At 43.9% G+C, this 22,433-nt stretch overlaps 1 protein-coding gene across 28 annotated transcripts in view; it reads right to left on the bottom strand.

Moving 5' to 3' along the window:
* celf6 (CUGBP Elav-like family member 6) overlaps positions 1-22,433 on the bottom strand; it is an 828,179-nt gene that overhangs the window by 128,902 nt on the left and 676,844 nt on the right. The gene's annotated exons all lie outside the window — the stretch shown is intronic.

The following is a 22,433-nucleotide window of genomic DNA, read 5'->3' as shown; positions in this document are numbered from 1 at the left end:
CCTCCACTGCATCCAGTAGGTGCCTGAGGGAGGCATCGCTAAATTTGGGGGGCGGATGTTTCCTCCTTTGGGGGCCATGACTTTACAGCCCCTTCCGATCCCTTACAGAGAGCCAGCTCTGTGAAGGGGCGACCTTTAAATATGGCGCCTGGATTACTGAAGGCCTGAGGTGACAGTGGGGTGGGCGAATCAGAGGCCACCCCACCAGCGACCTGGCATGTTTCCTGGGAATACATTATTAACGAGGTCAGGAATGGAACGATACTGCATGAAAACCCGCCATTCTGGCCAGCAGGTAAAACATCCTCTTTCCTGCCCACTACCACACAGTGCAAATCTGGGACAATTCCGCCCCAACTTACACCAGCAGAAAAAAAAATCACTGTGGTAATCTCTTGCGTAATATACCTTTAAGAAGAATGTTACAATAGAAGATCACATGCTTTAATTATCCAATGACAGAGTAGCACGGCTTACCTTAGTAGTCTATAGTGAGTAGTGAGTAGTCTAGAGTTAGAGTCTGTAATGTAGAGACAGGGTTTTTGTCGTAAGCACACAAGTGTTGCTGCTGAGTTCCTTTGTAAATAAATAGAATGTGTTCTACATAAGAAACATCTGCTGACCTGCTCTGTCTTATGGTACCAACTCAGTCATCCCAAAACAAGAGTGCAAACCGGATCCATTAGTCCAACTAAACTAGCGACCAGGATCCAACAAACGTGCAACGTGATGAAAAAAAGCAAGATAAAGCAAGGAAGGGCAAAGAAAAAAGCACGAAAGAGAGAGTAAGGAAATCACGTGAATCGAAATCGGATCGCACCTCGCACGGTAATTGTAAGTAAAATTTCCATCCTAGTCATCAAAGCAGTCCCCTCGGAGCATGCCGCAGTTTGGAAGAGTTGATTCATTCGACTCAAAGGTGGACGATTAGTCATGTTATGTTGAAAACCCTCATATTCTTTTTCCAAGCTAATGGCATTGTGGGGGAGGAGAAGAGGCGAGCGATCCTCTTATCCACGTGTAGGAGTAAGAATTATGGATTGATCTGAAGCTTAATGGAAACCAATGCCCCGGGTTTGAAAAGTTTTGATGATTTAATGAACCTGGTGAAGAATCATTAGCAGCCCAAGTCCTCGGTAATGATACAACGGTTCAAATTTAACTCAAGAAATAGAGCCCCAGGGAGACAGTGGCTTGTAATGTGGAAAGTCTGAAACAGTTAACAGAATATTGCGAGTCTGCTACATCTGTAAATGAAATGCTCAGAGATCGTTTGGTGTGCAGTATAAATGAAGATTCAATTCAGAAGCGATTACTGCCTGAAACAAAGTTGGATTTTCAGAAGGCACTGGAAATTGTGCTGGCTATGGAAGATGCCAGACAGGAAGCGCAAAATGCTGCCACCCTCCACGCTGGGCAGGGAGCCCCAGCCAAAAAAGCACGCAAAAATGTATAGCTCTGATGAAAAGTCGGAAGCAGCCACAGCTTTCAGGCAAATAAAAAGAAATGACTTAGCAGCGAAAACATGGAATAATGGTAACACAGATGGAAGCAGGCAACCTTATAATGAATTGAAGTTTAAAAAAATCGATCGTTTTTACTGTCATTGAAATGGACACCTCATGAGACATTGCACGGATAGAATCAGGCAAACTTTCAATCAAAAGGAAAAAAAAAACATTAAATTCAAAGCATAGAAGAGCCTGAAGTAACAGATTCAGATATTTATTCATTGTACAATTTAAAGGTAGGAAGAAAATTTAAAGGTAGGAAGAACAGCACCAATCTATGTAACAGTGAGGGTGAATATGGGCCTATCAGAACGGAGGTGGATACTGGAGCTTCATTTACGGTGATAAGTAAGCATGCTTTTAAATACCTAAATCATGGGGAATGTAAATTAAATTTGGAAGAAATAGATGCCAAATTGAAAACTTACATGGGAGAAGCTCAAAGGCATAAGCAGGTTACTATACAGTACAGTGAAATTATCCTTGGTGGTGGTAGCAGGTGAGGGGCCAAGTCTCCTTGGATGAAACTGGCTGAAATAAATTAAATTGGATTGGAATGAGATCTTGCAACTGAGAGCCACTTGGTTACCTGAACTACTACAAAAATATGCCTCAGTTTTCCAAGATGAACTCAGGAAGGTCCAAGGGCTACAAGCAAAAATTAATATTGATCCAGGCTCTACCCCATGATGTATGAAAGCAATGCAGGAAAAGGTAGACATGGAATTGGACATATTAGAGAAACTGGGGATGATGCAACCTGTGCCGGTCTCAGAATGGGCAACACCAATGGTCCCTATACTTAAGCCTGGCCAAAGTGTTCCACTTTGTGGAGACTACAAATTGACTGTCAATAAAAAGGCTAAGTTGGGCAGACACCCTGACCAAAAATTGAAGGCTTATATGCTAAGCTGGCAGGTGGAACCGTCTACGCAAAGCTTGATATGAGCCATGCTTTTCAACAATTGAAATTAGAGAAGGCCTCCCAGAAGTTCATCACGATTAATACACACAGAGTGTTGTACCAATATACCCATTTGCCTTTTGGTGTCTCCGCTGCATGTGCCATACTCCAGAGAACAAGGGAAAGTTTACTGCAGGGACTGCCTCATATTGTAGTTTATTTAGGTGACATTGTAGTGACAGGACTCACTGAAAAGGAGCATTTGGCACACTTGGAAGAAGTACTAAAGTGTTTTTCACAGGTGGGAGTGTGCTTAAAAAAAGAAAAATGCACATTTCAAGCGAAAGAGTTAATTTATTTAGGTCACAGGGTAGGTGCACAAGGCTTCCACCTGGTTGTAGAAAAAGTGAGAGCCATGAGAGAGGCACTTGCACCAAGGAACATCTCTGAGCTCAAATCATTCTTTGGCATGATCAATTACTATGGATGCTTTTTATCTAATTAGTCGACAGAACTGGCCCCCCCTGTATTACCCACTCAAGAAAAACCAACACTGGTCTTGGCAAACACCACAGAAAGAAGCTTTCACAAAAGCGAAACAGCTGCTGCACTCATTCACCCTGTTATATTTTGACCAATGAGAAGAGTTAGTTCTGACATGTGACTCATCCCCTTATGGAGTGGGAGCATTGCTCTCCCATCGAATGGATGATGGTCCAGAACAACCTACTGGATATGTACCAAGAATGATCAACGCAGCGGAAAAGGGATACTCACAGCGAGAAAGGAGGCTTGTCAATCATCTTTGGTGGCAAGAAATTTCACCAGCATGTACACGGTTGTCATTTTACTACTGTTACGGACCACAAGCCATTTCTAGGATTGTTCAGTGAGGACAAGGTATACCACCCATAGCCTCAGCAAGAATACAGAGATGGATGTTGATCCTGGCAGCGTATGAGTATACTTTCATCCACAGGCCTGGAAATCAGATTGTAAACGCTCATGCACTTCGTTGTTTGCCCTTGAAAGAAAACAACGAGGATGTTCCAGTTCCTCAAGAACTCGTTTTATTATTGAACTTCTTAGATTCGTCCTCGGTATGTGCTGGACAGATCAGAGATTGGACAAGTCGAGACGCAGTCTTATCCAATGAAGTGAAACCATATTTTCACAGAAGATGTGAGATAACCAGCCAGGAGAGTATCTTACTGTAGGGAACTAGAGTGGTTGTTCCTCCAAAAGGCTGAAACTTTGTTAACTGAATTACATTGTGCACATCCAGGTACTTCCTGAATGAAGACCATAGCACGCAGCTATCTATGACAGCCTGGAATGGATGAAGAAATAGAGAGCTTAATGAGAGGTTGTACGCAGTGTCAGCAAGTGCAAAAGTTACCTCCAGCAGCTCCGTTACACCTGTGGAAGTGGCCAGGAAGGCCATGGGTACGATTGTATATTGACTTTGTGGGACCTTTTAGGGAAACAATGTTTCTCCTTTTTGTTGATGCTCACTCAAAATGGATGGACATACATCAGGTAAAGTCAGCAACATCTTCTGCAACAATTGACAAGCTACACCAACCTTTTGCCATCAACAGACTGCCAGAAATGGTCATATCAGATAATGGCATGGCATTTACCAGTGCTAAGTTTCAATGGTCTTTCAGCCTCATTGGTATTACTCATGTAAAAACTTCGCCATACACCCTTCTTCAAATAGTCTGGTTGAGCGAGCAGTTCAAACTTTCAAAAACGGTATGGAGAAGTTAACTGGAGACTCCATAGTGACCAAGTTAGTGCGTTTTCTTTTCTACTGTAGAATCACCCCTCACATGACAACAGGTGTCACACCTGCAGAATTGTTGATAAAACACTGTCTCAGAATGAGATTGAGCTTAATAACACCAAAATTAGTTGGGGGGGAGGTCGAAAGGAGTTGGGGAAGTCGGAAAATTGTACGTGACTGGCATAGTCGTGACAGAAAGTTTACCGTAGGAGAGATGGTATATGTGAAAAATTTTGATGAAGGACCTAGGTGGCTATCAGGTGAAATAAGTGCAGTTACTGGACCTCTTTCTTACCATGTGAAAGTAGAAGGCCAAATCATAGGGAGACACATAGATCATATGAGGAGGAGAGAAACAAAGTATCAGGAAATGATTCCTCCAGCGTTCAGGACTGTGTCAACATCTCCTGTTGAAAGAATTCAAGTGAGTACAGATGCCAGATGTGTCTGAAGGATCGGCTGTATCTGCTAGAGTTGAGGAAACAGGTTTGCAGTTGCCTACCGAAGTACCTGGTGTTCGGACAACTCCAGAAAAGCAGGTTCCTGACAGCTGAAGCTGTAGAGCTGAGACATTCATTCTACATGCATAAAGAAACCCCCAGAAAGACTGAATTTGTAAATTAATTATCTGTGTAAATAATTTGATATTTTGAGAAGCATTGCAATTGTAAAGTAGATTTCTGAGTAAAGGGGGAGGAATGCAGTAATCTGATGTGTAATATACCTTTAAGAACAATGTTATAACAGATGATCACATGATCTTATTATCCAGTGACAGAGTAGCGTGGGCTACATTAGTAATCTGTAGTCAGTAGTTAGTAGTCTAGGGTAAGAGTCTGTAATGTAATGGGATAAGAGACAGGGTTTTAGTTTTAAGCATACAAGTGTAGCTGCTTTGTAAATAAATAGAATGTGTTCTACATAAGAACCGTCTGCTGATCTGCTCTGTCTATGGTACCAACTCGGTAATCCCGAAACAAGCATGCACCCTGGATCCATTAGTCCAACTAAAGTAGTGACAAGGATCCAACAATCACTAAATTACTAGGAACACCAAACAATTTGCAGTTTTCCCCATAATTCCTGCTGATCTCAAGCCACCCTCATCCAAGTGCATCACAACAAAAATGGCTCCCTTTAACCAAAAGAAAAATTACATTTTTCATTTCTGTTTTTGTCACTCATAAAGACAGTTTTGCGTTCTTGCAGTCAATGTGGGTTTATTTCTAATGTCAGGTCTTGGGAACTGCTGAAAGTTTTCAAGTTGGTATCGCTTCTTTGAAATGAATAGGACTGAGGTCAAATTCCTGGGGTATTCGACAGAAGGGAAAGATCTATTAGGTCCCAAAGATTTCTTTTGGTTCTCTAGGCTCGATGTTTTGGGGCTAGTTTCCTAACTGTGTTGAAAATTTCCCAAATTTGAACAAAATTTTGTATATATGTATAATTAATTCTTTTGTGGGATGTGGGCATTACTGGCTACACCAGCATTTGTTGCCCATCCCTAATTGCCCTTGAGAAGGTGGTGGTGAGCTGCCTCCTTGAACCGCTGCAGTCCATGTGGTGTAGGTACACCCACAGTGCTGTTAGGGAGGGAGTTCCAGGATTTTGACCCAATGACAGTTAAGGAACGGCGATATAAATACTAAATCAGGAAAGAGTGTGGCTTGGAGGGGAACTTCCAGTGGTGGCATTCCCATGCATCAGCTGCCCTTGTCCTTCTAGGTGGTTGAGGTCACAGGTTTGGGAGGTGCTGTCAAAGGAGTCTTGATGAGCTGCTGCACTGAATCCTGCAGATGGTACACACTGCCACTGGGCATCAGTGGTGGAGGGAGTTGAATGCATAAGGAGCTGATGGGATGCCAATCAAGTGGGCTGCTTTGTTCTGGATGGTGTTGAGCTTCTTAAGTGTTGTTGGAGCTGCACTCATCCAGGCAAGTGGAGAGTATTCCATCACAATGTCTTGGGTGTAGAAATATGATGCTTCATAGATTGGCCTTACATTACAGGGGAGAAATAAATCAAGCCAGGTGTCATTTCTCACTCTAGACGGATAAGCAGAGAGGAGAAGAGGACACTGAGCCAAAGAGAGGAGAGATTAAGAGGGCAATCAAATACTTGGTCAAGGAAGTGCATTGCAAAGAAGTGTTTTGAAGGAGGAGGGGGTACTGGAGAGGCAAAGAGAATTCCTTCTGCATAGGTGGGGGAGTTGGGGGAGGTGAATGAAGACTGAATAGATGAGGCTGAATAGATCAGGTGGTCTTTCCCAGTCCTTCTCTTTCACTTTAATTAACAATAATGGCAACAACTTTAATATAGAAAATCAGGTAGAAAACCATCTAAACATAATTCACAGAGGGGTCATCAGGCAAAAATGGGTGTCGCGTCAAAGATATTAGGCATGGTAACCTAAATGCCTAATGAAAGAGACAGATTTTAAGTGGAGTCTTAAAGGAGGAGAGAGAGGCAGAGAGGTTTTGAAAGAGATTTGAAGAGCTTGGGGCCTAGACAGCTGGAGACACAGGGTGAAATTTAATCCATGCGACATGGGTCTCTCATTGACTCCTTTGGGCAAGGCCAGCCTTACTAAGTTCCAGTCAGGCACTTAAGTGGCCAGTGATGTGCCTTCCTTGGGATCAAGGACCCTGGGGGTGGAATGCCCAGCTCCTGGGGCTGCTGGCCAATCAGAGGCTGGCAGCTCCTCATTGCCATCATCACCACCATGGGAGCGATGGAAACTGCTGGCAATGCACCCTGCAAGGGCCCAGGATCAAAGGTGAGAGGGGACGGGGGTCACAGGGACTGGGTCACTGGCTAATGAGTGGACAGGGAGGTCAGAAGAATGGGGATGGCTGCCAGCGGCCACCTCTTCATGAAGCCAGGACCCCGCGATCAGACACTGAGCGGGTTTGCTCTTTGGGCTTCTTTGTGCCGACTGCCCCGCTCACCGCTGATTGAATACCAATTGGTTTGTTTCTGTGCTGTACATCTGATGTAATCTAATTTTTGCCAGGGGTTAACTGTGCAATTCTAGCTAAAGTGATGCAGCACACCGCATCAAAGTGGACATTGACTTCTGAACAGGTGACTCACTGTTCCTAGTATTTGTTTTGCACCATTGCAGGAGACAATCAAATATCCCCAGAATAGTGACCTCCTCTCTTCCTCTGCTTTCCTGGTGTCTGTCATCCCCCTCCGAGGGATTCCTGTTTTGAAGTTATTTTTTTAAATAGGAGAAAGCTGAGATGAAGTTAAACGCCTGGGTCTGTGCATCAGTGTGGAGTCTGATACCAAGTGACATGACAGTCTTTGCTTGAACAATGTGTTTCCACAAGCTCACGCTAATCTGATCTGACGAGACAGCAACTGAAACTCTGGCCAGAGGATAGCTTTCAAATCCCACAACTACATTTCTCTTCCCTCACACAGCGCTGTGCTGGAGAAGCATATTTTTCCTAAAGCATTTTCCTTTTCATTTACATTAGGATCTCCAGTGATGTGGCTCATGGATAGGCTACACTCACCATTGCTCCTTATTGTAAATGCTGCCTGGCCTGCTGAGTATTTCCAGCATTTCCTGCTTTTATTTCAGATTTCTGGAATCTGCAGCATTTTGGTTTCTCAAATGGCAACCTGCAGCCTTAGTTAGGGCCTCAATTGGAAGCAATGGGTGGAAGAGAGCAAGAAAATAAATCAGAGAGGAAAGAATCACTCTGCTGGCTTCAATTGCACACCAGAATTTGTTTTTTTAAATTCTTCCACAGGATGTGGCTAGGCCAACATTTATTACCCGTCCCTGATTGCCCTTGAGAAGGTGGTGGTGAGCTGTCACCATGAGCTGCTGCAGTCCGTGTGTTATAGATACACCCACAGTGCTGTTAGGAAGGCAGTTTCAGGATTTTGACCCAGCGACAGTCGGTCAAATATTACATTGGATATATTTCCAAGTCAGGATGGTGTGTGGCTTGGAGGGGAACTTCCAGGTGGTGGTGTTCCCATGTGTCTGCTGCCCTTGTCCCTCTAGGTGGTAGTGGTCATGGGTTTGGAAGGTTCTGTTGAAGGAGCCTTAGTGAGTTGCTGCAGTGCATCTTGTAGATGGTACACACTGCTGCGACTGTGAATTAGTGGTGGAGGGAGCGAATGTTTAAGGTGGTGGCTGGGGTACCAATCAAGAGGGCTGCTTCATCCTGGGTGCTGTTGAGATCCTTGAGTGTTATTGAAGCTGCACTCATCCAGGCAAGTGGACCACACTCCTGACTTGTGCCTTGTAGATGGTGGACAGGCTTTAGGGAGTCAGGAGGTGAGTTACTCGCCGCAGGATTCCTAGCCTCTGACTTGCTCTTGTAGCCACAGTATTTATGGATAGTCCAGTTCAGTCTCTGGGCAATGGTAACCCCCAGGATGTTGGTTGTGGGGAATTCAGCAATGGTAATGCCATTAAATGTCAAGGGAAGATGGATGGATTCTTTCTTGTTGGAGGTGGTCGTTGCTTGGAAGTTGTGTAGCACGAATGTAATTTGCAACTTACCAGATCAAGCCTGGATATTGTCCAGGTCTTGCTGCATTTGGACATGGACTGCAAAGCATCTGAGGAGTGGTGAATGGTGCTGAACATTGTGCAATCATCAGCGAACATCCCCACTTCTGACCTTATGATGGAAGGAAGGTCATTGATGAAGCAGCTGAAGATGGTTGGGCGCAGGACCAGACGGTAGCTTCATTCTTCCAGTTTCATTATTTTTTTCCCCTTTATTGGCCTTATGTTCTTTTTCTGCCTCTCCCCGGTGAGTGTGATGGGGGAGAGGAACTTAGCCTAATCTAAGTCAAGATGCTCAAATTCTTATGACTATGGGGTTTGCTGGACCAGTTGGTCTTTGCCTGCTTGCTTCTCTGCATGTTCCTAGTTCCTTTTCTTGTTACAGTGCGAATCACTGCTTCACTTCCCATCCCAGCCCTTTGCCCAAAATCAAGAGGGGAGCAAGTACCATCAGAAAGCCAGTGTAGGTTATTCACCCAAACAAGCCCGAATCTTCTCCATTCCATGTGCAGAATGTACTATGGAATCGATCCTGCCCACTTCATTTCCGCGGGGACACCTTCCATCTTCTTTCTGGCACCGTGCCCTAAGAGGTCATTGTCAACCATGGACTTCCCATTGGATTGGTCCACGATTATATTTGGTTTGCTATTGCCTTCTGCAGTATAGCTAACCAGGAAACTCTCCTGCTCACCATCAGGTGCTTTTAAGGATTTACAGACTGATAACTAACCTTTTTAAATTTTTTTTTAATTTGGCAATGTTATGAGCACACCTTCCTTGGTCATCCAGCCACGTAGTGGGACTTGAACCTGAAGCTTCTAGCCCAGGGGAAGGGATGCTACCCCACTAGGGCCACAAGACCTCCCGCTAAAGGGACTATTTTTTTTTTCAAAAATCCATGATCCCCAAAAGCATTCAAGCTAACCTCCAAACGACTGATCCGTCCTCAATGTTCAAAGCCAACCCACCGTACTTCAGTTATGGGGAGATGGTGGCATAGTGGTATTGTCACTGAACTAGTATTCCAGAGAAAAACAGCATTACCTGGAAAAACTCAGCAGGTCTGGCAGCATCGGCGGAGAAGAAAAGAGTTGACGTTTCGAGTCCTCATGACCCAGTATTCCAGAGACCCAGGGTAATGCTCTGGCGACCGGAGTTCAAATCCCACCATGGCAGATGGTGAAATTTGATTTCGATAAAAACCTGGCATTAAAGGTGACGAGGATCACAAAACCATTGCCAGTTGCCATAAAAACCCATCTAGTTCACTAATGTCTTTAGGGAAGGAAATCTGCTGTCCTTACCTGGTCTGGCCTACAGACCCACAGTAATGTGGTTGACTCTTAAAATGAGGGCAATTAGGCAATAAATCATGACCTAATGAATTTTTAAAAAACTATTCCACCCTCCTTGCGTCGCCCTTCTTTGAAAACAGTGGGACATTCAAGTCTCATGGTGTATTTGACCATCTCAATCTGCGACTTAAACAACTAGGATTCGGGTCTTACTCCCTGTGATGGATTGTATGTTGTATTTACAAACATTGTAGCTGTATTTGGAAGGAACATGTTCCCAATTGTTAAGTGGCTTCGGCTGAGCTAAGGAGGGTTGATCGAGCTAAATCTTTTACGGCAAGATAGCTCAGCACAGCAAAGCCTAACTGGCAAAAAATCAGTGCAACTTTGAAAATGTATTTCATGCTTTCAAATGGATTGCTCTGAAGGCCATAATGCTTGAAAACAGAATGGCAACTTCGACAAAACACCAAAAAGTGAAGGTAAATTTCTCTGGTGAAAATGTTCCTCACTAAGCTAAACCTTATTTTCATGGAAAGTTTTATGGGAGAGAGGGGTGGCCTTTTAATTGGTTAATTTGCCCTTGGGATGTGGGTAAACATGCAGCATTTGTTTCCCGTCCCTGTTTCCATGAGGGTGTTAAGAGTTGGAAAGGCTCTCGAGTCATATGCATGTCAGACCAGGGCACCTGAGAGTCAGATACAGCACATAGATACCACCAGAGAATCACACAGCTGCAGACTGACAGGGCTCGTAGACCAGGAGATTTGACAGACATATTCAAAATCGATAAGATAAGGAGATTTTTTTCTTCCCAATGGCGGAAGGATTGGTAACCAAAGGAGACACGAGGAACAATTTGTTTTACACAGCGAGTTGTTGTGATCCGGGATGCACTGCTTGAAAGGCAGTAAAAGCAGGTTCATGGTTAACATTCAAAAGGTAATTGGATAAATACTCGAGGGGAGGGGAGGGGTGGGGGAGAAAAAGTACACGGCTGTGGGGAAAGAGCAAGGGAGTGGGATTATTTGGATAGCTAAAAACAGCCGGCACAGGTACAGTGAGCCAAATTGCCTCCTTCTGTGTAGTAACCTTCTATGGTTCTATGAATAATATACATGGGACAAAGACTCCCAGATTAACAGGGAATCATAAGTCTTGCATATACTTGCAGGGAATCAGAAGGTGCAAGGGCATCTTCAGGACGCAGGGAATCCAGCACATTTTATAGAGCAGACAAACTGCTGTATCTCTTGTTTCCTCTTCAGATCCTTTGGCCAGTTGGACATTTATGGAGATACCGTACTGACCGATGCTATCACCGGGGAGCAGGCTATCAGGCACAGTTTTTGAACAGAAATCAAAGTGATCATGTACACTCTTCCCTGCTCCCACCCCAGGCTAACCAAATATCATTTAAAGTATGCTTCACCCGATCAGAGGAAAACCGTGTCTTTGCACACAGACTTCCTTCAAGGGCACCCAGGGAATCAACCACGTGTGCTCCACTGGGGCAACCAACTCTCATGCACTTTGTTTCCAGACGATCATAGAGTTAGACACAGATGCCATCTCGCACAGGAAGACAGATGTCAGGGTTACAAATCCATCAAAGAACACCAAGCTACTCCACAGCCCGGCACTGCTGCTTCCGAATCTATGTCTAGATGTTCCAATGAATTGGAATTTGATCCCGATTTGAATTAATGAGGATTGGGAAGTCGCTCCTGCCTCTATCCCTGGTTACAGGTTCGATTTCCACATGAGTGTTTCAGGACAATCTTGTAGCTGCTGCTTTATAGACTGGTGTCTAATGCAATTTGTCACAGGTTTGTTTTTATTTGTAAAGGCACCACTGAAAAATATTTCATGTGTTACTAAATTAAATCAGAGCAGTAAAAAGGGCCTTGCAGCTAAAAGAACTCCTTATGGTTTTTTTTCTCCACCCCCCCTCCCCCTCTGCTCCAAATGATTTGATGGTTTCATAATTTAGGGGCCTGTATTTTTAGCATTTTGAATACATTAAGCACTGCAGTAACATTCCAGCAGATTGATCTGTAATTGCTGCTGCTCCATGTCAGAACGCTCTCGGATATACCGTGTCCTCCGATTCATTCTTTATGGCTTCTATAGAGAAACTATGTAAAGCTCTCTCTCTGACATGCCCCTTGTTTAGCTCTTGCAGCTAGTGCTATGGCTCAACATCATAACTACATTGGCAGTAATTTTTCTTCGCATCTACTGAAAGACCAAACACGTTTGACTTTAAGAAGTTCCAGTTTTCTTTTTATATAGGAGTATGTAGAACATTCAGCTCAGAGCAACCTATTTAGCTCAACAGGTCCTGGCTGGTTCTTGTACTCCATTTGATCCTCCACCCACCCCTCTTCATCCCACCCTATCAACATATCATCCTAGTCCTTTCTTCTTCATGTACTAACCCAGCTTCCACTTAAACGTGTCTGCATGATTCACCTCAAATGTTCTGTGCTGTAGTGAGCCCTGCTTTCTATCAATTCTCTGGCTAAAGCAGTTTAAATTCCCTACTGGATTTATTCACTATCTTATATTTAAGGCCCCCTGTTTTGATCTCACCCTCAGTGAAAGAGAAACCCATGTTCATGGCCCAAAGTGCCAAGAGCGGAGACAAGTTAAGCAATGTTAGGTGATGCCATGTTTCGTGAAAGAATATAAACAATGACTTCCATTTATATAGCGCCTTTAACAAGTTCAGGACATCCCAAAGTGTGTTACAGCCAATGAATCATAGTTGCTGTTGTAATGTAGGACCTGAGGAAGCCCATTTCTGCAGAGCAAGATCCCACAAGCAGCGCTGAAATTAAGACCAGATAATCAGTTTTAGTGATATTGGCTGAGGCAAAAATATTTCCCAGGACACAGGTGAGAACTACCCCTGCTCTTCTTCAAAATAATATCCTGCCAAGTTATCCAACCACCTCAGAGGACAGAAGGGGTCTCGGTCCAATGTCTCATCCAAAAGGTGGCACCCTCAAGAATTCTGCACTCCTTCAGTATTGTACCGAGTGTCACCCTAGATTAGGTGCTTAGGTCTCTGGAGGGAGGTCTGAACTCACAAGCTGAGAGGTAACAAAGCTACCAACCAAGCCAAGGTTGACATCTTAAAACATTGGCTGAAGCTTGTCTGGTGGAAGGAAACATTGGTCGGGAATTTCTGTGCCCGCTGGTTCGGCTGTGTTCGGTGGTGTGAGAGGACAATATGGCGAGAAGGCCAAAAATTGGTTTCACAATGTCATGAAACCAGTTTGCAATTATCCACTCTGCCTGCCAATAGCGGGCCGTGTTCCTCGACATCAGGCATCAGGAACCTCACTGGAATTCGTCAACATATCATTATAAGGCCAGCCTGCCGGACTCATCCCCCACCTGCTGGAGCGTCTGCCTATGTTGGCGGGGAAACACACCGACGTGTTTCACAACAGCATGTGTAAGGTGTGCACCTGGCAGCTGCACTTCACTCGGGACTTCGAGGTTTGTCTGCCTACCTTGCTTCGGGCAGCACTCGCAGTCACCAGCGCCAGGCTTCACACACAGCACCACATCACTTTTAGGGAGGCTCATGGGCAGGTCTCTAACGACCAGATCAGACATATATGGGTGGCTTTCCAATGGTTGCAGGGCTAGGGCTTGCTTGGGGAAGGGGGAGAAGAGGCCTCAGACAAGGGAAGAGGCTGCATGGCGAGGGCTGTACTGGGGAAGGGGGGTGTCCCAGGGTTTGTGTGCGGGGCACATACTGAGCTGTGCAAGTGGCCTCAAGATGGTGAGGGCTGAGGAGGCAGTCTCCAGAGGAGATGAGGCCAGATGGAGATGTGAGGGTGTGTGTGTGAGAGAGTGAGTGGTGATGTCTCTTGTGAGTGAGTGAGGCAGTGAGTGAGATACCAGTGAATGTGTGATGGGCTTGTGAGTGTGTGAGTTTAGAGTGATGAGATGGTTGCCTTACCTTGGCTGCATGGATGAGATCATTCATCCTCTATCTGCACTGTGTGGCCAACCTCTTCACTGCAGCATTGGCACTGATCACCACTGCCATCACCTATCAAGCCGAAGTGGTAATGTTGGTGCCCCTCCTGTGGCCAGAGCGGGAGTAGAAGACATTACAGCGGGGCCTCCATAGTGTCCAAAATTCTGCAGTTTTCTTGCCTTTCAGGGCCATATCTTCTTTGTTGCAGCCCTGGGCTCGAAGCACTGGACATGGCTGCACTTTAATATGGTGCCCAGTGTGATGAAGCGGCGAGATGATGGCATAGGGGGTGAATGAGAGCCCACCCGCCAAGGGAACAGCATGTTTCCCGGGAATGCATAAATAATGCAACAGGTTTGGGATGATATGGCGTGAAAAGCTGCCATCGCAGTCGATGGATGAAGCATTGTTTTACCTGCCCACTACTGCACTTAGTGCAAATTTGGGATGATTCTGGCCATTGATGGAGACGAGAAGGTTTGTTTACTGAGGTCGAGCCAAGGGTTTTGTGGAGGATAGTGTTTCCATTTGTAGTTCCTCTTCATGTTTGGCACAATTTCCTACTTACAGGCAACAACACCAACAATTTGCATTTGTACAGCATCTTTACTGTAGCAAAACATGCAAACTTGCTTCTTTAGAGCGATTATCAAACCAAATTTGACACTGAGCCACATAAGGAGATATTAGGGCAGGTAACCAAAAGTCTGGATGGACAAAGAGGTAGGTTTTAAGAACCATCATAAAGAAGGAGAAAGAGGTAGAGAGGTTTAGAGCTCAGGGTCTCGGCTGCTGGACACATGGCAGTCAATGGGAGATTGAAGGCAATCAAAAAGGCCAGAATTGTAGGAGCTTAGAGATCATGGAAGGTTGTAGGGCTGGAGGAGGTTACCGAGATAGGGAGATGCATGGCCGCAGGGGGATTCGAAAACAGGGATGAGAATTTTAAAATCAAGGCATTTATAGACCAGGAGCTGATGTAGGTCAGCAAACACAGAGATGATGGGGCTGAACAAGACTTACAGTAGGAGTTAGGATAAGGGCAGCAGAGTTTTGGATGAGCTCGAGTGACTTCTTAAAAAATTTGTTCATGGGATGTCTGCATCGCTGGCTAGGCCACCATTTATTGCTCATCCATAATTGCCCTTGTTCAGAGGGCATTTAAGAGTCAACCACATTGCAAGGATGGCAGATTTCCTTTCCTGAAGGACATTAGTGAACCAGATGTTTTTAATGGTATTATGGTTATTATTAGACTTTTAATTCCAAATTTTTATTGAATTTAAATTCCACCATCTGCCTTGACAGGATTCGAACCTGGGTCCACCAGAGGATTACCCTGGGTTTTTGGAATACTAGTCCAGTGACAATACCACTATGCCAACATCTCCAATAAATTCACATCACAGCTGTGGATCTTCACTGTGTCACTAAAGATGAGATTAAAGGTTCCCCTTCAGCTTGTCCGACCATAAAAAGATATTTTCTTCAATGTAGCTACTCCAAATGAGCCTCTGTCCAGCCCTCTTCATCTAACCCTATTGACATGTCCTTTTATTCCTTTCTCCCTCATGTACACTTGTGTAACTACGGTTATATTATTGATATAACTATTCTGACTTTCTGTACCATCTATCTGTCCTCTCTTATTCACATACAAAACTCACTCAGTAAAAATTTCATGGTCTCAGTTATTCTGCCCTCTCACGAAGGAAGGAACAATTGCCTAATCATCAGTGAAACGATCACACATATATCCCGCCCACAGAGTTACGTTTATTTTTAGATTTATGTGTGGCACCTCTTTGTGAGATTATAGCACATTTAAAGGTTATTTCTTACCACATGCAATTATAGGGGCAGTGTGTTTATTTAAATTACCGCATGATCCTAAATGTTCTAAAGGTTGATACATGTAAGCTCATGGGTGCCACAAAGACACCTTTACTCCTGCGTCTTAGATTTTAAAATGGCCATGAGGAGCAAACTGCAAAGGCCATTTTGTGTAGAGTTGCTCCTGTGATGGCAAGACTTTCTATCCAGGGGCATTGTAAGAAGAAAGACTGCAGTTCCAGGTCGTGAAGGTCCAAGAGTGGAACTTCAGGCTAGCTGAGGAAGGTTTTCACGGGCAAGATTTGCTGTTGATTTTTGCCATCCAAGGGGTAGGGGAAATTGTAGGGGACACAAAGCTTGAAAACAAACAAAAAACAAAAGCACAGAGGGAACACATCCATATACAGACAAGCCAACTCCTTCAAGTTTAGTGTGGGTGACGAGTTTCTCATCAAGCGTCTCTCACAATAAATTTATGGTAAATGAAGGGGGTCATGTGACCTGTTCTGGAATCTACCTGTCAGTAAGCCTGGGTGGTTTGATTATAGAGATGAAAGGAAGGCTCTGGTTGTTTTAGTGAGAAGAAGGTGCAAGGTATTTATGCTTGGAGACAATTACAGCAGTTCTGTATAGACCCTGAGTCTCCCAAAATCCTGGAAAGGAATTGTTTATTTCTGTAGTTTAAAGTATACGTTGCCTACAAAAGGTACCAAGTCATAAATAGTGGTGCTGTAAACAACCCATTTACTTTTAAGGTGAAAGGGACTTGGGATCAAAGATAACTAATTAGCATTTCTACTTAGGTACAGAGCTAATGTATTTCCCTTTGCCATGGGGACGAAGGTAAAGGAAGCCATTTTGATATCAGGTTACAGGCTTCTCTATAATGAATGTCACAGACAGACAGCAGTTGCAGCTTGCCTTGCGTGGGGTGTGGCCATCTGTGAGGTAGAGAGTGCAGGAGATAGAACCTGCACCTGAAGCAGAGAAAATTCCGATTCTATCATTCACCATGCAGAATGCGGGTGAGGCTCACACTCAGATTGAAGACCGAGTTTGTGAGGAGTCCAAGGAGGCTGTAATATTTATCTAGTTTGGCGCTATAGGGAGAAATCTACAACATAAACCTCTCAATGGGATATAGTTCTAGGATTAGAAGTTATCTGGCTGGGAAAGTAAAAAGGAAGCAACCCATTGGAAACTGGGAGCACCTGTGAATTGTTTGTGAAGAGAACTGTAATTCCATGGCAAGTGTGATTTATGATAAGTAAAAAGGAACTGTTCATTTCTATAGTTTAAAGTAAACATTGCCTACAAAAGAAAATAGTGTTTATTTAAAAGTGCCTTTTCGTCATTTGATACTGTAGAAGTTTTAAAACATGAAACCTTGAAGTGTTATTATTTTAGCTCTTAACTGGAAGTTCGAATTTCCCTTTTAAAGTTTTAGGTTTCCACGGAGATTGTAACACTGTTAGCAATTCTTAAACACTTGATCCGTTTGGCTGACTCCAGTGCACTGTCTGCATATTTACACCGAGTTAGAATTGAAATGAAACAATCTGGCAGCTTATGAGTCAACTGTGACTTAGTTGGTAGCACTCTCACCTCTGAATGATAAGGTTTCCGGCCCATATCTCACTTCAGGCTTCAAGCGCAAAAATCCAGTGCTCCAGTTCAGTACTGAGGGAGTGCTGCACTGACAGAGATGCTGTCTTTCAGATGGGGTGTTGAAATGAGGCCCAATCTGCTCTCTCACGTGCATGTAAAAAATCCCATGGCGCCATTTTGAAGAAGAGCATTGGGAGTTACCTCAGGTGTTTTGGTCAATATTTAACCCTCAATTAAAAAAAAATCAAAATTATCTGGTTTTTTCACATTGCTGTTTGTGGGAGCCTGCTGGGCACAAATTGGCAATAGAGGCAACGCTTCAAAAAAGCATTTAATTGGCTGTAAAGAGCTTGAAGATGTCCAGTGGCCGTGCAAGACCCTACCTGAGTACAAGTCTTTTATTTTCCTTTACTACTGCCTATTTCAGCATTTTCCTCTCGATTGCTGCTCTGAGACTGGGGTTGCTGGCTCTCCTTCTCCCTGCAGGTGACTTGCTAACAGAAAGCAGCTCCGCAAGGGCCCACCGGAGCAGCCGCTGGATTTTTCTCATTTGTGCTCAGCCCCCTGATGTTTTCCTACACAAAATAGCACTCATCAATTTTAAAGAGGTAAAAGCATCCTGCTAATGATAAAGGCACAGCACCCACTCACCCTATAAACAATTGCAGCATTACAATTATTAAACAATTTACAAATTTTTCCTACACCTAACTTTTGCATAAAATATGCATGATATGATGGCACATGTTACATCCACATTAAGTAGAAGTCTGTACAGTAGAACAGATTTTATGGTACAGATCAATTCATAAACAATTTTTTATGATAAAATTCATTTAATTTGACTCCACAATAATTTAAAAATGGTAAAATACTAAATATAATTTTCCTCCTAAAATATTCATCCAAATACAAGGAATATGATTATTTTAGTGTCTTGATGATTAAATGGTGAAACATGGTCATTTCTTTCTGCTGATATGGCTTTCTGTTCTGGGTGGTTTATGTTGCTGGGGAGGGAACATCATAGAAGTGACCCATAGTCTGGAGGTGGTGGCCTAGTGGTGTTGTCGCTGGACTGGTAATTCAAAGACCCAGGGTAATGCTCTGGGGACCTGGGTTTAAAGCCCACCACAGCAGATGGTGGAGTTTGAATTCAATAAAAATCTGGAATTAAAAGTCTGATGATGACCATGAAACCATTGTCAATTGTTGTGAAAACCCATCTGCTTCACTAGTGTCCTTCAGGAAAGGAAATCTGCCATCCTTACCTGGTCTGGCACATATGTGACTCCAGACCCACAGCAGTGTGGTTGACGCTTAAATACCCTCTGAACAAGGGCAATTAAGGATGGACAATAAATGATCGCACAGCCAGCGATGCCCACATCCCATGAATGATTTTTTTAAAAATAGAATCATGCGGCCAAGATGAACTGACTCTACAAGCCAGCTGACTGGATACAGGATGCAATGTGAACTGAGAGAACCAAGGCAAAGTTCCCTCTCCAATAACCAGAACTAACAAACATGAAAGCATGAAACTTAATTTCCTTCCTTATGGGAATGTTAATCAGCCCTAATTTGGAATTGAAATGGGAAGAAAATTAAATGGGGAAAATGCGGTGCATAGAGGTCAAGGATCATTGAGATAAAAACAAAAAAACTGCGAATGCTGGAAATCCAAAACAAAAACAGAATTACCTGGAAAAACTCAGCAGGTCTGGCAGCATCGGCGGAGAAGAAAAGAGTTGACGTTTCGAGTCCTCATGACCCTTCGACAGTACCTGAGTGAGTCCAAGGCATTTCGAGTCCTCATGACCCTTCGACAGAACTTGAGTGAGTCCAAGGACTGCTTGGACTCATTCAAGTTCTGTCGAAGGGTCATGAGGACTCGAAACGTCAACTCTTTTCTTCTCCGCCGATGCTGCCAGACCTGCTGAGTTTTTCCACGTAATTCTGTTTTTGTCAAGGATCATTGAGCCCACTTCTCTTTGCATAACTATAGGGTAACTGTGGGACTAAGGTTAGCTTCATATGACCTATTAGAAATTAAATAAACCATTAATGAGGTTAGTAAACCAACTGTCAATCTATAATAAAAACAGAATTACCTGAAGAAGTGCCGATGCTGCCAGACCTGCTGAGTTTTTCCAGGTAATTCTGTTTTTGTTTTGGATTTCCAGCATCCGCAGTTTTTTGTTTTTATCTCTTTGTCAATCTGTAATGTTTTATTTTTGCAAGACTTGGTGACTTGTACTTTTTATACCAGATCTCTCGATATCACTCAAAAGAGAGACATGTTGCCGAAGCTTTTCATCTTGTACTCATCAGAATGCCAAATTTCAAGCGATCACAACAATTTCTACTGCAGGAGAAAAGGGTGCTGACAGGTTGGCAGGTCGACTTTGATTGGCCGAGGCATTGACATGGAGAAAGCAACCACAGGTTCCCCAAGCTCTCAGGCAATTAAGAAAGAGTGCAAGGCTTGAAGACATTTCTTTTGTTTACAAAGAATGGGCCGTGTATGAATGTATGTCACTTCTAGCAAGTGGAAATGAGCCACATTATGAGCTCGATTGATTATCTTAAATTGGTTGTTAGTGTAGCACTTAGCTCACTCAGGATTGTTCAGCAAGTGCTGCCCAATCATAGAATCACATCTAACAGTAGACACCTCATTTTGGGTTTTGCAAGTGCAGGCTAGTTGAGTACGGTCTGTACTCTGCCAGTTACGGACCACAAAATTTGCCATTCTTGCATTTGATGAGGGCAAGGTGAAAAGTTCCAGCAATGCATCTCTTTTCAGCAATATTCAAAATCTCTTGATTTTCAGGGGTTTGTCTCCGGATTTATCAGATGGTGGGGGTTGGCATAATTGCAAATTCCTTCCTTTTTGTGACATGGTTTCTTTATGCCAATTTAATGACACATTATCACCTTTAAATAAGAGACTGCCCATTTTTGTGAACAGTTATGAAGTCGGAAATTGAAGAACAGTGTAAAAGGATGTTAACTCCTACCTCGGTAATGGCAGAAACTTCAGAGCAATTATCAAGTAATAATAAGCTGACCAGGGTGTTGTTGAAGCAACTTACCAGGGTCATCTGAAACCTTACATTAGACATAAAAGCAGAAAATGCTAGAAACACTCAGAAAGTCTGGCAGCATCTGTGGAGAGAGGAACAGAGTTAATGATTCAGGTCTATGATCTTTCATCATAATGTTCCGATGAAGGGTTATCAACCTGAAATGCTAGCTCTGTTTCTCTCCCCACAGATGCTGCCTAACCTGCCATTTACTTCCAGCACTTTCTGTTTTTATTTTAGATTTCCAACTTTTGCGATATGAGCCCAAAATTAGACAACAGCCTTACACTCCTGCTGCTGTAAAACTGTGTACTTTAGTGCACAAAGCTTGAAAAGGAGCGGAGCATTCTGCCATGCAACATGCAATGTCTTTAGTGCCACAACTAAGATGGCATTTTTTACTGTGGTCTGCTCCTTAAGGGTCTAGCTGTGGTGAAGGGGCAGCTCCTCAGATCCACTGGCCTCTGATCCATCATCCAAACATTTTTGGTTTTCCATGGAATATGGGTGTTGTTGTCAAGGCCAGCATTTGTTGCCCATCCCTGATTACTGTTGAGAAAATAGTGGTTATCCGCTTACTTGAACCGCTGCAGTCCACTTGGTGCAGCTACGTCCACTGTGCTGCTGGTCGATGCCTGGTTTGTCGGTTTTATTTTTTTTTTGACTTTTCTGTAGTGGTTTGATCCAACTGAGTGACTCGCTCGGCCATTTCAAAGAGCAGTTAAGAGCCAACCACATTGCTGTGTGTCTGCAGTCACACGTAGGCCAGACCAGGTAAGGACGGCAGATTTCCTTCCCCAAAGGGCAATAGTGAACCAGATGGGTTTTTATGACAATCGGTGATAGCTTCCTGGCACCATTACAGAGACTAGCTTCCAATTCTAGATTTGTTTTACGAGACAATTGAATTAAAATTCCACCAGCTGCTATGGGGGAATTTGATCCTGTGCCTCTGGGGCATTAGCCTAAGCCTCTGGATGACTAGTCCAGTGACATTACCACTACGCAATTGTCTCCCCCTATCTTTGCACAAGGGAGCGTTGCCTGAGATTGTTAGCATGCGACTCACTGGAGAGATGCATCAAAGCTCAGTCCAGTTATCATCTAGGCTGAGGCTCCTCTGTGGGCAGCGATGCGGGTGGGGCTGTCCACAACATTCCTGACAACAACGGAAAGGTTCTTCTCTCCCCCCCACGACCCCGACTCCAACCCACCAGCCCCCAACCCCGGATTTTCCCTCACTCTTTAACGCTATCTGAAGAGAATGCAGCTCTAAATATCCTCAGCAAGATGTGCATATTTTATAGTTAGTGTCACTGCTAAACATTCAGTAGCAGCACCCTTGCCTCTAATTCTGAAGGTTCAAGTCACATTTCAGAAACCTGAGCGCAATATCCAGGCTGACGCTTCCAATGCAGCACTGAGTGGGTGCTGCACTGTTGGAGATACCATCTTTCAGATGAGACATCAAATCATCTGCTCTCTCAGATGGATGCGAAGGATCCAGGGCACTACTTTGAAGAAGATTGGGGAAGTTCTCCCCGGTGCCTTGGCCGATATTTGTCCTTCAATCAATTTTTAAAATTTGTTCATGGGATGTGGGTGTTGCTGGCTAAGCCAACACTTATTGTCCATCCTTGTGAAGAACGTAATGAATGAAACAGATCGTCAGTCCAGTCTCACATCGCTGTTTACGGAAGCTTGCTGTGCACAAATTGGCTGCTGAATTTTCTACATCCTAACAGCAACCACACTTCAAAATTACTTTACTGCCAATAAAACACTTCGGGACATTCTGAGGTTGTGAAAGGCACTAGATAAATGCAAGTCCATCTTCTGTTTAGTTCCACAGTTGGCAGTGCAA

The sequence above is a fragment of the Carcharodon carcharias genome, chromosome 32 (assembly GCF_017639515.1).
Source record: "Carcharodon carcharias isolate sCarCar2 chromosome 32, sCarCar2.pri, whole genome shotgun sequence".
Taxonomy (NCBI): Eukaryota; Metazoa; Chordata; class Chondrichthyes; order Lamniformes; family Lamnidae; genus Carcharodon; species Carcharodon carcharias.
The sequence above is the reverse complement of the archived record's forward strand: the minus strand, read 5'-3'. Positions and strand labels throughout refer to the sequence as shown.